This window comes from Onthophagus taurus, chromosome 1 (assembly GCF_036711975.1).
Source record: "Onthophagus taurus isolate NC chromosome 1, IU_Otau_3.0, whole genome shotgun sequence".
NCBI classification, from domain to species: domain Eukaryota; kingdom Metazoa; phylum Arthropoda; class Insecta; order Coleoptera; family Scarabaeidae; genus Onthophagus; species Onthophagus taurus.
This window is the reverse complement of record NC_091966.1, coordinates 43,422,708-43,438,331: the sequence shown is the minus strand read 5'-3', so window position 1 is coordinate 43,438,331 and position 15,624 is coordinate 43,422,708. Positions and strand designations below refer to the sequence as shown.

Genomic DNA, 15,624 nt, shown 5'->3' with positions numbered 1-15,624 from the left:
TCATCTTGAAATGCAGAGTTGGAAGGACGAAGCTTTACACACGATTAATAATGGGTGTAAGAAAGATAATGAGGTTTGAAAATTGAATGGAAAAAGCATCAACTTCCCCCAATTAATTAAAAAGTGTCAAAATTACGGTTTTATGGTAAAAATGAAGGATTAAAAAGTCGTATCATCTTGAAAGGAAGAGTTGGAAGAACGAAACTTTACATACGATTAATAATGATTGTAAGAAAGAGAATGAGGTTTAAAAATTGTATGGAAAAAGCATCAAATTCCCCCAATTAATAAAAAAGTGTCAAAATCACGATTTCTGCTAAAAATGAAGGATTAAAAAATCATACTATCTTGAAATGAAGAATTGAAAGAACAAAACTTTGCACACGATTAATAATGAGTGTAATAAAAAGAATGAAGTTTAAAAATTGAATGGAAAAAGCATCAAATTCCTTCAATTAAATAAAAAGTGTCAAAATCACGATTTTCTGCTAAAAATGAAAGATTAAAAAATCATATCATCTTGAAATGCAGGGTTGGAAGAACTAAATGTTACACACGATTAATAATGAGTGTAAGAAAGAGAATGAGGTTTAAAAATTGAATGAAAAAAGCATCAAATTACTCCAATTAATTAAAAAGTGTTAAAATCACGATTTCTGCTAAAAATGAAGGATTAAAAAATCATATTATCTTGAAATGAAGAATTGAAAGAACAAAACTTTACACACGATTAATAATGAGTGTAATAAAAAGAATGAAGTTTAAAAATTGAATGGAAAAAGCATCAAATTCCTTCAATTAAATAAAAAGTGTCAAAATCACAATTTCTGCTAAAAATGAAGGGTTAAAAAATTATATCATCTTGAAATGAAGAGTTGGAAGAACGAAACTTTACGTACGATTAATAATGAGTGTAAGAAAGAGAATGAGGTTTAAAAATTGAATGGAAAAAGCATCAAATTCTCCCAATTCATTAAAAAGTATGAAAATAGCAATTTCTGCTAAAAATTGAGGGTTAAAAAATTATATCGTCTTGAAAAGAAGAGTTGGAAGAATAAAACTTTATACACGATTAATAATGAGTGTAAGAAAGAGAATGAGGTTTTAAATATTGAATGAAAAAAGCATCAAATTCCCCCAATTAATAAAAAAGTGTCAAAATCACGGTTTTCTGCTAAAAATGAAGGATTAAAAAATCATATCATTTTGAAATGAAGAGTTGGAAGAACAAAATTTTATACACGATTAATAATGAGTGTAGAAAGAGAATGAGGTTTAAAAATTGAATGGAAAAAGCATCAAATTCCCCCAATTCATTAAAAAGTGTTAAAAGTCATGATTTCTGCTAAAAATGAAGGGTTAAAAAATTATATCGTCTTGAAAAGAAGAGTTGAAAGAACGAAACTTTATACACGATTAATAATGAGTGTAAGAAAGAGAATGAGGTTTAAATATTGAATGGAAAAGTATCAAATTTCCCCAATTAATTAAAAAGTCTCAAAATCACGACTTTTTGCTAAAAATGATGGATTAAAAATCGTATCATTTCGAAATGAGTAGTTGGAAGGACGAAACTGCACATACGATTAATAATGAGTGTAAGAAAGAGAATAAGGTTTAAAAATTGAATGGAAAAAGCATCAAATTCCCACAATTAATTAAAATGTGTCAAAATCACGATTTCTGCTAAAAATGATGGATTAAAAAACTATATCATGTTGAAAGGAAGAGTTGGAAGAAGGAAAATTTACACACGATTAATAATGAGTGTAAGAAAGAGAATGAGGTTTAAATATTGAATGGAAAAGTATCAAATTGCCCCAATTCATTAAAAAGTCTCAAAATCACGACTTTTTGTTAAAATTGATGGATTAAAAATCATATCATTTCGAAATGAGGAGTTGGAAGGACGAAACTTCACATACGATTAATAATGAGTGTAAGAAAGAGAATGAGGTTTAAAAATTGAATGGAAAAGGCATCAAATTCCCCCAATTAATTAAAAAGTGTCAAAATGACGATTTCTGCTAAAAATGATGGATTAAAAATCATATCATTTCAAAATGGGGAGTTGGAAGAACGAAACTTCACATACGATTAATAATGAGTGTAAGAAAGAGAATGAGGTTTAAATATTGAATGGAAAAAGTATCAAATTCCCCCAATTAATTAAAATGTGTAAACATCACGATTTTTTACTAAAAATGAAGGATTAAATCATATCATCTCGAAATGAAGAGTTGGAAGAACGAAACTTTATACACGATTAATAATAAGTGTAAGAAAAAGAATGAGGTTTAAAAATTGAATAGAAAAGTATCAAATTCCCCCAATTAATTAAAAAGTCTCAAAATCACGAATTTTTGCTAAAAATGATGGATTAAAAATCGTATCATTTCGAAATGAGGAGTTGGAAGAATGAAACTTCACATACGATTAATAATAAGTGTAAGAAAGAGAATGAGATTTAAATATTGAATGGAAAAAGCATCAAATTCCCCAAATTTATTAAAAAGTCTCAAAATAACGATTTCTGCTAAAAATGAAGGGTTAAAAAACTATATCGTTTTGAAAAGAAGAGTTGGAAGTACGAAACTTTATATACGATTAATAATGAGTGTAAGAAAGAGAATGAGGTTTAAAAATTGAATGGAAAACGCATCAAATTCCACCAATTAATTAAAAAGTGTCAAAATCACGATTTCTGCTAAAAATGATGGATTAAAACATCATATCATCTTCAACTGAAGAGTTGGAAGAACAAAACTTTACAAACAATTAATAATGGGTGTAAGAAAGAGAATGAGGTTTAAATATTGAATGGAAAAAGCATCAAATTCCCCCAATTAATTAAAATGTGTCAAAATCACGATTTCTGCTAAAAATGATGGATTAAAAAACTGTATCATCTTGAAATGAAGAGTTGGAAGAACGAAAATTTACACACGATTAATAATGAGTGTAAAAAAGAGGGTGACGTTTGAAAATTGAATGGAAAAAGCATCAAAATACCCCAGTTAATTAAAAAGTGTTAAAATCACGATTTCTGCTAAAAATGATGGATTAAAAAACCATATCATTTTGAAAAGAAGAGTTGGAAGAACGAAATTTTAGACACGCTTAATAATGAGAGTAAAAAAGAGAATGATGTTTAAAAATTGAATGGAAAAAACATCAAATTTCCCCAATTAATTAAAAACTGTCAAAATTACGATTTCTGCAAAAAATGAAGGATTAAAAAGTTATATCATCTTGAAATGCAGAGTTGGAAGAACGAAACTTTACATACGATTAATAAGGAGTGCAAGAAAGAAAGTGAGCTAAAAATTGAATAGAAAAAGCATCAAAATTCCCCAATGAATTAAGATGTGTCAAAATCACGATTTTCTCCACAAAATGAAAGATTAAAAAATCATATCATTTCTAAATGAATAGTTGGAAGAACGAAACTTTATGTACGATTAGTAAGGAGTGTAAGAATGAAGATGAGCTTTAGAAATTAAAAGGAAAAAGCATCAAAATCCCCAATTAATTAAAAAGTATCAAAATCACCTTTTTCTGCATAAAATGAAAGAATAAAAAATCATATCATCGTGAAATGAATAGTTGGAAGAACGAAACTTTACACACGATTAATAATGTGTGTAAGATAAAGAATAAAGTTTAAAAATTGAATAAGAAAAGCATCAAATTCCTCCAATTAATAAAAAAGTGTCAAAATCACGATTTTCTGCGAAAAATGAAGGATTAAAAAATTATAATATCTTGAAATGAAGAATTGAAAGAACGAAACTTTGCACACGATTAATAATGAGTGTAATAAAAAGAATGAAGTTTAAAAATTGAATGGAAAAAGCATCAAATTCCTTCAATTAAATAAAAAGTGTCAAAATCACGATTTTCTGCTAAAAATGAAAGATTAAAAAATCATATCATCTTGAAATGCAGAGTTGGAAGAACTAAATGTTACACACGATTAATAATGAGTGTAACAAAGAGAACGAGGTTTAAAAATTGAATGGAAAAAGCATCAAATTACTCCAATTAATTAAAAAGTGTCAAAATCTCGATTTTCTGCTAAAAATGAAGGATTAAAAAATCATATCATCGTGAAATGAATAGTTGGAAGAACGAAACTTTACACACGATTAATAATGAGTGTAACAAAGAGAATGAGGTTTAAAACTTGAATGGAAAAAGCATCAAATTCCTCCAATTAATAAAAAAGTGTCCAAATCAGGATTTCTGCTAAAAATGATGGATTAATAATCATATCATTTCGAAATGAAGAGTTACAAGAACAAAACTTATACACGAATAATAATTAGTGTAAGAAAGAGAATGAGATTTAAAAATTGAATGTAAAAAGCATCAAAATCACCTAATTAATTAAAAAGTGTCAACATCACGATTTTCTACATAAAATGAAGGATAAAAAAATCATAACATTTCTAAATAAAGAGTTGGAACAACAAAGCTTTACATACGATTAATAAGGAGTGTAATAAAGAAGATGAGCTTTAAAAATTGAAAGGAAAAAGCATCAAAATCCCTCAATTAATTAAAAAGTGTCAAAAACACCTTTTTCTGCATAAAATGATAGATTAAAAAATCATATCATCTCGAAATGAAAAGTTAAAAGAACGAAATTTTACACATGATTAATAATGAGTTTAAGAAAGAAAATGAGGTTTAAAAATAGCGTCAAAGAAGCATCAAAACCCTGCAATTAATTAAATAATGTCTAAATACACGATTTTGTGCATATAATAATGGATTGAAAAAATCATACCATCTCGAAATGATGAGTTGGACGAACGAAATTTCACATATAATTAAGAATGAGTATAAGAAAGAAGATTAGAGTCAAAAATTGGATGGACAATGTATCAGAGCCTCTCAATAAATTAAGAGAGAAAGAAATAAAAGATAACTTTTTAAAACCCATATTGTTATTCGTTTTTGGAATGGTGCTTATTACTAATCATTTTTGAAGAAACTCATATGTGTGGATCATGTAGAACAATGATTTTTAAATCGAACAAGAAGAATAACACTGTTTGATATTAAGCTTCGTTCTTGAGATATTTTTGTAAAATACGTCGACATTGATTGATTTAAGAAAAAATATCTTAATTTCAAATTTATTTTTGAATCAGAAAAAGACGTTAAAATTTATTTTTTTTTCAAAATGATTATTAAAGTGGGACATACACTAAATAAAAATCATCCTTACACAATTTTTAAATTAGAATGTCCACGAGTTTATTTCCAAGGTTTTTCTTAACTTATTACATACAAAACACATTCCTCGACCCACTTTATTCCACCCCGCGCACATGATTTGATTTCCTCTCAAATCGCCAATTAAACGATTTCAAAGAGCTCCGTACAAAGTCAACATCATCGACGAATATGGAAATTTTTTCTTTCTAGGAGGCGGCTGGCTCGCGATAGTGACGTCACACGGCAACAATGCGGTCGCGAACCCGGCGGCGGCGGCGGCGACAACGATGGCAATACTTTGGCCGTTATGGTCATGAAACGAAAGAAAGAGAGGACGACGACGACAGAGGCGGCACAGCCGGTGGCGCTAAACCATTTATGGTTAAACCCAACGTGAGCGACCGTGGTGTAGAGTGTGATTCATACCGCTTATAAGAGGGGTCAAAAAAATCTAAATAAAAAATATATATGTATAAAAAAATCATCCAAATTAATTTTTATTATTATTTACTTGTAGAAAATTAAAAATTCTTTGAAACGAGTCCAAACACGATGGGGTTAACTTAAAAATTAACGGAGAAATAACCCAAAAAGTAATTGACATATTCAAAAAACAGTTGATAATCGGCGTTTTAAAACTATGATATCTCGATTGTTTATTAATATAAATATACGTTGTTTGGGCTCATTTTGAAGGATTTTTTATGAGGATTATAGTTTTTTTTACATTAAATCGATTTAAGGAGAATTTTTTTACTTAATAAATAAATAAGAAGAAAGTTTCGCCAAATATAGACTTTCTTTGGTGGCGAGAACCAAAGAGAGAGTAAGAACGATGATTTAAGAGAGGAGGAAGAGGTGAAAGAGACGAAAGGAGAATCGAGTGTGGGAAAGAATTCCTCAATCGGCCCCGTTACTACTACTAACTGTGTGGAATGCGCCGGACCTTTTCACACCTATTTTCGAAAACAGATAAGGCTGTTTGTAAACAGACGGCGCGCGTGAGAGATCGAGGGAAAAAACAGGGGAGGGAGAAGTAAATAAACCTTAAAAAAAGGGACGTTGTCGAAAAAAAAAAAGAAATAAATAAATATTAAAACCGGCTATCTAAGGCAACTTAATAAAATTAATTAAAACTGTCAAAATACTTCTGAAATCGTTAATTAAACTTTATGTAATCTTTAAACGTCCACGTGCGTAATAAGAGTAATTTACCGATCTCTAAAATCGACGATTATCACCACTTAAATAACTTAAAAAAGTTTTTAGGTGAAAGAGAAAACGAATTTATTTCGATTCAAAATGGCGCCCCGATATTAATCTATAATTATATCCATATTTAAATTTATCGCAACTTTATCGGCACCGTTTCGTAGAGAATGAAAAATCCTTTAAAATGATACCAAACACGATGAGGTTATCTCAAAAAATAACCGAGATATCATCAAAAATGACCGAAAAAACAATCGAGAATCGCCATTTTAAAAATGGTCTTATCTCGGTTGTTTTTAAAGATAACTTGATCGTGTTTGGTATCATTTTAAAGGATTTTTCATGAAGATTATGAATTTGTCAATCTACTCTTAAAATGCCGAATTTTAGTTATTTTAAATGATAATATCATCATGTTTGGACTCATGTTAATGGATTTTGTTAATAATTTGTTAAAATTGAAGTAATCTATAATGTTTTTATTTTATATTTATCAATAATTTTTGTTACTGCGTAGCGTGATTATTTATAGGTATTTTCCTTGACGGATTTCTAACCATTTATCAAGCGAAAAGTATGTATTCTACATCCAAGGCCCTGGCGGCGGCGCTACGACGCAAAAACCCCAATTCGTCGTCCGTCGTCGTCGTTAAACAATGGGCCTGCTGGCGGCATGAAGGCGTGGCGGCGACGTTTCGCTCTATTTTACTACTATTTACGAAGGCACAAAACGTTACTTGTGCTTGCTTTCGTTCATAGAAACGTCTCTCGGTCGACAACGAAACGGTAGATCGCGTGCTTTGCCATGTTACTTCTTGGTGGACATCGAGAGAAAGAGGGGAAAGAAGTAAAGGGGGAAATAGGAAAAGGAAACCCACTTCCGCATTATACAAAACTTAACTTACCAGCATTAAAGAGAATTTAAGAAATAAATTTTTAAACTTTATCAATAAACTAAAATTAATGTTATGTTGTTTTATTATTGATTAGTTTTAATCCACGTAAAAAGTCCTTTAAAATGAGTATAAACACGACTAATTTATTTTAATAAGCAAATGTTATAAAATTTAAAGATGGCGGCTTTTATTATTAAATATTCTTAATCTTTATTAAAAATCATTAAAAATAACCCCAAACTCGATACAGTTATCTTCAAAAACAACGAAGATACGAGGGTTTGAAAAAAAGCGACTATCGATTGTTTTTTTGTGTTATCCGGTTATATTCGGGCGAGTTTTTGAGATAACTCAGTTGTGTTTGGTATGATTTTAAAAGATTTCTCATTATCTATAGAATAGCCATCTTTAATTCTTAATTTTTTCAAAAAAAAAATCAATTTTTATTTTGATATTTTTTTGAAAATTTTTTATATAATCTTTTTATTAAATATTCTTAATCTTTATTAAAAATCATTAAAAATAACCCCAAACTCGATACAGTTATCTTTAAAAGCAACGAAGATACGAGGGTTTGAAAAAAAGCGACTATCAATTGTTTTTTTGTGTTATCCGGTTATATTCGGGCGAGTTTTTGAGATAACTCAGTTGTGTTTGGTATCATTTTAAAAGATTTTTCATTATCTATAGAATAGCCATCTTTAATTCTTAATTTTTTCAAAAAAAAAATCAATTTTTATTTTGATATTTTTTTGAAAATTTTTTGTACAATCTTTTTATTAAATATTCTTAATCTTTATTAAAAATCATTAAAAATAACCCCAAACTCGATACAGTTATCTTCAAAAACAACGAAGATACGACGGTTTGAAAAAAAGCGACTATCGATTGTTTTTTTGTGTTATCCGGTTATATTCGGGCGAGTTTTTGAGATAACTCAGTTGTGTTTGGTATGATTTTAAAAGATTTCTCATTATCTATAGAATAGCCATCTTTAATTCTTAATTTTTTCAAAAAAAAAATCAATTTTTATTTTGATATTTTTTTGAAAATTTTTTATATAATCTTTTTATTAAATATTCTTAATCTTTATTAAAAATCATTAAAAATAACCCCAAACTCGATACAGTTATCTTTAAAAGCAACGAAGATACGAGGGTTTGAAAAAAAGCGACTATCAATTGTTTTTTTGTGTTATCCGGTTATATTCGGGCGAGTTTTTGAGATAACTCAGTTGTGTTTGGTATCATTTTAAAAGATTTTTCATTATCTATAGAATAGCCATCTTTAATTCTTAATTTTTTCAAAAAAAAAATCAATTTTTATTTTGATATTTTTTTGAAAATTTTTTGTACAATCTTTTTATTAAATATTCTTAATCTTTATTAAAAATCATTAAAAATAACCCCAAACTCGATACAGTTATCTTTAAAAACAACGAAGATACGAGGGTTTCAAAAAAGGCGACTATCGATTGTTTTTTCGTGTTATCCGGTTATATTTGGGCGAGTTTTTGAGATAACTCAGTTGTGTTTGGTATCATTTTAAAAGATTTCTCATTATCTATAGAATAGCCATCTTTAATTCTTAATTTTTTCAAAAAAAAAAAATCAATTTTTATTTTGATATTTTTTTGAAAATTTTTTATATAATCTTTTTATTAAATATTCTTAATCTTTATTAAAAATCATTAAAAATAACCCCAAACTCTATACAGTTATCTTTAAAAACAACGAAGATACGAGGGTTTCAAAAAAAACGACTATCGATTGTTTTTTTGTGTTATCCGGTTATATTTGGGCGAGTTTTTGAGATAACTCAGTTGTGTTTGGTATCATTTTAAAAGATTTCTCATTATCTATAGAATAGCCATCTTTAATTCTTAATTTTTTCAAAAAAAAAATCAATTTTTATTTTGATATTTTTTTGAAAATTTTTTATATAATCTTTTTATTAAATATTCTTAATCTTTATTAAAAATCATTAAAAATAACCCCAAACTCGATACAGTTATCTTCAAAAACAACGAAGATACGAGGGTTTCAAAAAAGGTGACTATCGATTGTTTTTTTGTGTTATCCGGTTATATTTGGGCGAGTTTTTGAGATAACTCAGTTGTGTTTGGTATCATTTTAAAGGATTTTTCATTTTCTATAGAATAGTCATCTTTAATTCTTAATTTTTTCAAAAAAAAAAATCAATTTTTATTTTGATATTTTTTTGAAAATTTTTTATATAATCTTTTTATTAAATATTCTTAATCTTTATTAAAAATCATTAAAAATAACCCCAAACTCGATACAGTTATCTTTAAAAACAACGAAGATACGAGAGTTTCAAAAAAGGTGACTATCGATTGTTTTTTTGTGTTATCCGGTTATATTTGGGCGAGTTTTTGAGATAACTCAGTTGTGTTTGGTATCATTTTAAAAGATTTCTCATTATCTATAGAATAGCCATCTTTAATTCTTAATTTTTTCAAAAAAAAAAATCAATTTTTATTTTGATATTTTTTTGAAAATTTTTAATATAATCTTTTAATTAAATATTCTTAATCTTTATTAAAAATCATTAAAAATAAGCCCAAACTCGATACAGTTATCTTTAAAAACAACGAAGATACGACGGTTTCAAAAAAGGCGACTATCGATTGTTTTTTTGTGTTATCCGGTTATATTTGGGCGAGTTTTTGAGATAACTCAGTCGTGTTTGGTATCATTTTAAAGGATTTCTCATTATCTATAGAATAGCCATCTTTAATTCTTAATTTTTTAAAAAAAAAATCAATTTTTATTTTGATATTTTTTTGAAAATTTTTTATATAATCTTTTTATTAAATATTCTTAATCTTTATTAAAAATCATTAAAAATAACCCCAAACTCGATACAGTTATCTTCAAAAACAACGAAGATACGAGGGTTTCAAAAAAGGTGACTATTGATTGTTTTTTTGTGTTATCCGGTTATATTTGGGCGAGTTTTTGAGATAACTCAGTTGTGTTTGGTATCATTTTAAAAGATTTCTCATTATCTATAGAATAGCCATCTTTAATTCTTAATTTTTTCAAAAAAAAAAAATCAATTTTTATTTTGATATTTTTTTGAAAATTTTTTATTTAATCTTTTTATTAAATATTCTTAATCTTTATTAAAAATCATTAAAAATAACCCCAAACTCGATACAGTTATCTTTAAAAACAACGAAGATACGAGGGTTTCAAAAAAAGCGACTATCGATTGTTTTTTTTGTGTTATCCGGTTATATTTGGGCGAGTTTTTGAGATAACTCAGTTGTGTTTGGTATCATTTTAAAAGATTTCTCATTTTCTATAGAATAGCCATCTTTAATTCTTAATTTTTTCAAAAAAAAACAATCAATTTTCACTTTGACATTTTTTGAAAATTTTTTTATCATTTTTTTATTAAATATTCGTAATCTACATCAAAAATCCTTTAAAACAACCCCAAACACCACATACTTATCATCAAAAACACCAAAGATACGGTAATATAAAAAATTGCGATCCTCGATTGTTTTTTGAGTTGTTTCAGGTTGTATCTCGGTTATTTTTTGAAATAACCCCTTCGTGTTTGGTATCATTTTAAAGGATTTCTCATTTTCTATACGATTATCATATTTAATCCAACATATTTAATCAACATCGATTTTGACATTTTTTGGAAATTTTTAAAACAATTTTTTTATTAATTATTTATAATCTACATCAAAAGCCCTTTAAAACGACTCCAAACACCACATAAATAAATTTAAAAACACCAAAGATACGTTGGTTTTAAAATGGTGATTCTCAATTGTTTTTTTGGTTATTTTTGGGGATATCTCGGTTGTTTTTTGAGATAACCCCATCGTGTTTGGTATCATTTTAAAGGATTTTTAATTTTCTATAAGATTGTATTAAAAAAATTTTAAAATGGTGAAATTTTTTATTGTAAATTCCACAAAATTGCGTTTTTGTCCCTTTAAATTTTAAAAGGAAGCTCGGATTATTCTATTCGGTAATTTATACCACGATAAGTTAAAAGCGGAATATTATTTTTTTTGTGGCGCCTATGTCGACAGTCGTTGATAATTTTCTGACGTAAAGCGATAAAAATTCCTGGAAAAATGATTTTTTTTTCGATTATTTCTTTAACACTACGGAAGTTTATTATCGGAAATCGAACGGAAGAGATTAGAGGTGATGAATGAATTAAAAAAATACGATTTTGAGGTTTCTTGGGAAGTCGAAAAGTTTTTAACAGACCGCAAAAAAAAATTAACCAACTCTAGCAATTATCTACTCTACCGACCGAACAACTGAACGTAGTAGTCCCTAAATCGAGCCCCCTATGTCTACACTAACCTAGTAGTCTCTCGGTCAAGCTCCCACATTCAAAGTTTTTTAACTGTTGCTCAAACAGTTTTTATTTAATATTATTACATTTTTAGCATGATTTAATTTTATTTTAATTATTATAACTCTGATTAACAAGGAATTTATTATTATTAAAAGTTTTAAAATGAAAAAGCAATGTTACAATAAAAATTCTTTGGAAAAAATGTAGTTTTTTTCGACTTACCTAATAAGTTTGTAATAAATCCAACGAAAGAAAGATTAATAAAATAAACCGAACAAAAATCATCGTTATTTTTTGTTAATTTGAAATTATTTAGTTTAAATCCACGTTGAGTACACCTCAATTGCAAACCCGTAACTACGAAAACTATAACGATATAACGACCGCTGAGCGAGCAAACCATATGTTTAAAGTGGGAACAGTACTCTTAATACTAAAACCGTGGACAACACATACTCTTATCCCACTTTGAAACGTTACAAACCGAACGTTCCCTCTTCGTTTTTAGTAGTCATCCCCACCATTTAACTCCCCACGTTTCGACGAATCTCGAACCGAAACGATCACGAGTTTTATTCATTTTTACTCGTTTTTACCCTTAAAATTCGTCGAAGGTCGAATTATTACCGAGGAAACACCTTTATTTAACCATAAACAATGAGATTTGACGAAAAAAAAATTATTTTTTTCCTCGGAAATTAACGAAAATTTCGTTTAAAATGTGTAAAGTCGCACCATGGGCGCTGAGGGGGGAACACGTAACGACTCCGTGTCACAAAATGGCGTAGTTTACGATCGGTTTTTGTTGATCGGGGTTTCTAGAAAATGTTTTTAAAGATTTTCAAGTTTCTTTTTGTTTTTGATTAATCGGAATTGAGGTAAAATTGGATAAAAAAACGCATGGGATGATAATTGGGGGGAAAGGATTCGATTTTTTGCGTTTTTGTGGAATTTTATGTTACGGGGTGGTTTTTTTTGGGAATTAGGTGAAATTTATTGATTTTTATGATTTATTTTTGAGGGTATGGTTGAGTATTTAGAGATGGGATTAAAAATGTGGGGGGTTTTTGTGGGGAATTGGGTTAAAAAAATTAGCGTATTTTAAGAAAATTTGTCGGTAATTATAAAATTGCTTATAAATAAATAAAAATAGAAATTAGGTTCTGAATAAATAAAATTGGAATTTCGATAAATAAAATACAAAAAAGTAAATAAATAAATGACGGATTTCAAAGATTTAACCCCTCAACATCTACGCCGCTGACTAAATTAAAGGGAATAGATACAAAAGGATAGATTTTGAGAATAGATACAAAAAACTATTAGCTTTTAAATAAAAAAAACCGTTTTTAAAAATATCTCTTAGTTCTTGAGATATTACGTTTTGGAATTTATAAAAAAGATTATTGATAAGATGATTTTTCGTTGCTTTTCAAAAAATCGCCAAAAATCTATTTTTTAACGAAACTTTTTGAAATTTTTAAGAATTATAAAAGAAATTATCAGCTTTTTAATGAAAAACGCCGTTTTTTTAAATATCTCTTACTTCTTGAGATATTACGTTTTGAAATTTATTAAAAAAATCATAATAACAATTAACCTTTATTGGTATTTAAAACATCGTAATAAATCGATTTTTTATTTAATCTTTTCGAAATTTTCATAAATTATAAAGAAAAATGTCAGCTTTTCAATGAAAAAGGCCGCATTAAAATAAAACTTTTACTTTTTGAGATATTAACTTTTTAATTTCAATCAGATTTAGCTCTGCACCTCTTAAGACGGCTAAACCTGAATAATTCTAGTTCTAGGTCTTGCGTTAGTTCTAGTTTTGCACTACCACTATCATTAAAACTAAGCCGTCTTGAGAGACGTGCGGCTAAACCCGAATGTATCTAGTTCTAGGACTAGTGTTAGTTCTAGTGATAGTGCTAGGTAGTACTAGTTAGCGTTAGATATCAATGTGTTGCATATTTTTATTGAAATAAGTGCATCATATCGACACTGCTGCAGCACCTAGGATCTTGATTAAGACAGAGCTGATACGAGAAAGAATTTACAAAACCTTTAAAGATCTACCGCGAATAAGTGAGAAGTCCACCTCTCACTTTGCAATTCTATCCTGTGATATCTACCATAATGACTAAATTAAAGGGAATAGATACAAAAGGATAGATTTTGAGAATAGATACAAAAAACTATTAGCTTTTAAATAAAAAAAACCGTTTTTAAAAATATCTCTTAGTTCTTGAGATATTACGTTTTGGAATTTATAAAAAAGATTGTTGATAAGATGATTTTTCGTTGCTTTTCAAAAAATCGCCAAAAATCTATTTTTTAAAGAAACTTTTTGAATTTTTTAAGAATTATAAAAGAAACTATCAGCTTTTTAATGAAAAACGCCGTTTTTTAAAATATCTCTTACTTCTTGAGATATTACGTTTTGAAATTTATTAAAAAATCATGATAACAATTTACCTTTATTGCTATTTAAAACATCGTAATAAATCGATTTTTTATTTCATCTTTTCGAAATTTTCATAAATTATAAAGAAAAATGTCAGCTTTTCAATGAACAAAACCGCATTGAAATAAAACTTTTACTTTTTGAGATATTAACTTTTTAATTTCAATCAGATTTAGCTCTGCGCCTCTTAAGACGGCTAAACCTGAATAATTCTAGTTCTAGGTCTTGTGTTAGTTCTAGTTTTGCACTACCACTATCATTAAAACTAACACAAGACCTAGAACTAGTATCATTCGGGTTTAGCCGTCTTAAAAGACGTGCGGCTAAATCCGAATGCTTCTAGTTCTCGGTCTAATGTTAGTTCTAGTATTGTACTAGTACTAACACAAGACCTAGAACTAGCATCATTCGGGTTTAGCCGTCTTGAAAGACGTGCGGCTAAACCCGAATGTATCTAGTTCTGGGTCTAGTGTTAGTTCTAGTGATAGTGCTAGGTAGTACTAGTTAGCGTTAGATATCAATGTGTTGCATATTTTTATTGAAATAAGTGCACTATATCGACACTGCTGCAGCACCTAGGATCTTGATTAAGACAGAACTGATAGAGCTGATACGAGAAAGAATTTACAAAACCTTTAAAGATCTACAGCGAATAAGTGAGAAGTCCACCTCTCACTTTGCAATTCTATCCTGTGATATCTACGACACTGATTAAATTAAAGGGAATAGATACAAAAGGATAGATTTTGAGAATAGATACAAAAAACTATTAGCTTTTAAACGAAAAAAACCGTTTTTAAAAATATCTCTTAGTTCTTGAGATATTACGTTTTGGAATTTATAAAAAAGATTGTTGATAAGATGATTTTTCGTTGTTTTTCAAAAAATCGCCAAAAATCTATTTTTTAAAGAAACTTTTTGAATTTTTTAAGAATTATAAAAGAAATTATCGGCTTTTTAATGAAAAACGCCGTTTTTTAAAATATCTCTTACTTCCTGAGATATTGCGTTTTGAAATTTATTAAAAAATCATGATAACAATTTACCTTTATTGGTATTTAAAACATCGTAATAAATCGATTTTTTATTTCATCTTTTCGAAATTTTTATAAATCATAAAGAAAAATGTCAGCTTTTCAATGAAAAAAACCGCATTGAAATAAGACTTTTACTTTTTGAGATATTAACTTTTTAATTTCAATCAGATTTAGCTCTGCACCTCTTAACACGGCTAAACCTGAATAATTCCAGTTCTAGGTCTTGTGTTAGTTCTAGTTTTGCACTACCACTATCATTAAAACTAACACAAGACCTAGAACTAGCATCATTCGGGTTTAGCCGTCTTAAAAGACGTGCGGCTAAATCCGAATGCTTCTAGTTCTCGGTCTAATGTTAGTTCTAGTATTGTACTAGTACTAACACAAGACCTAGAACTAGCATCATTCGGGTTTAGCCGTCTTGAAA

General features: G+C 28.2%; 1 long non-coding RNA gene across 1 annotated transcript in view; it reads right to left on the bottom strand.

The window, feature by feature from the left end:
• LOC139432648 (uncharacterized) overlaps window positions 1–13,146 on the bottom strand; it is a 45,771-nt gene extending 32,625 nt beyond the window's left edge. The window contains exon 1 of the long non-coding RNA XR_011642400.1: window positions 11,916–13,146. This is a non-coding gene — a long non-coding RNA (uncharacterized lncRNA). The remainder of the gene's footprint in view (window positions 1–11,915) is intronic.
• Between the last annotated feature and the right edge of the window lie 2,478 nt (window positions 13,147–15,624).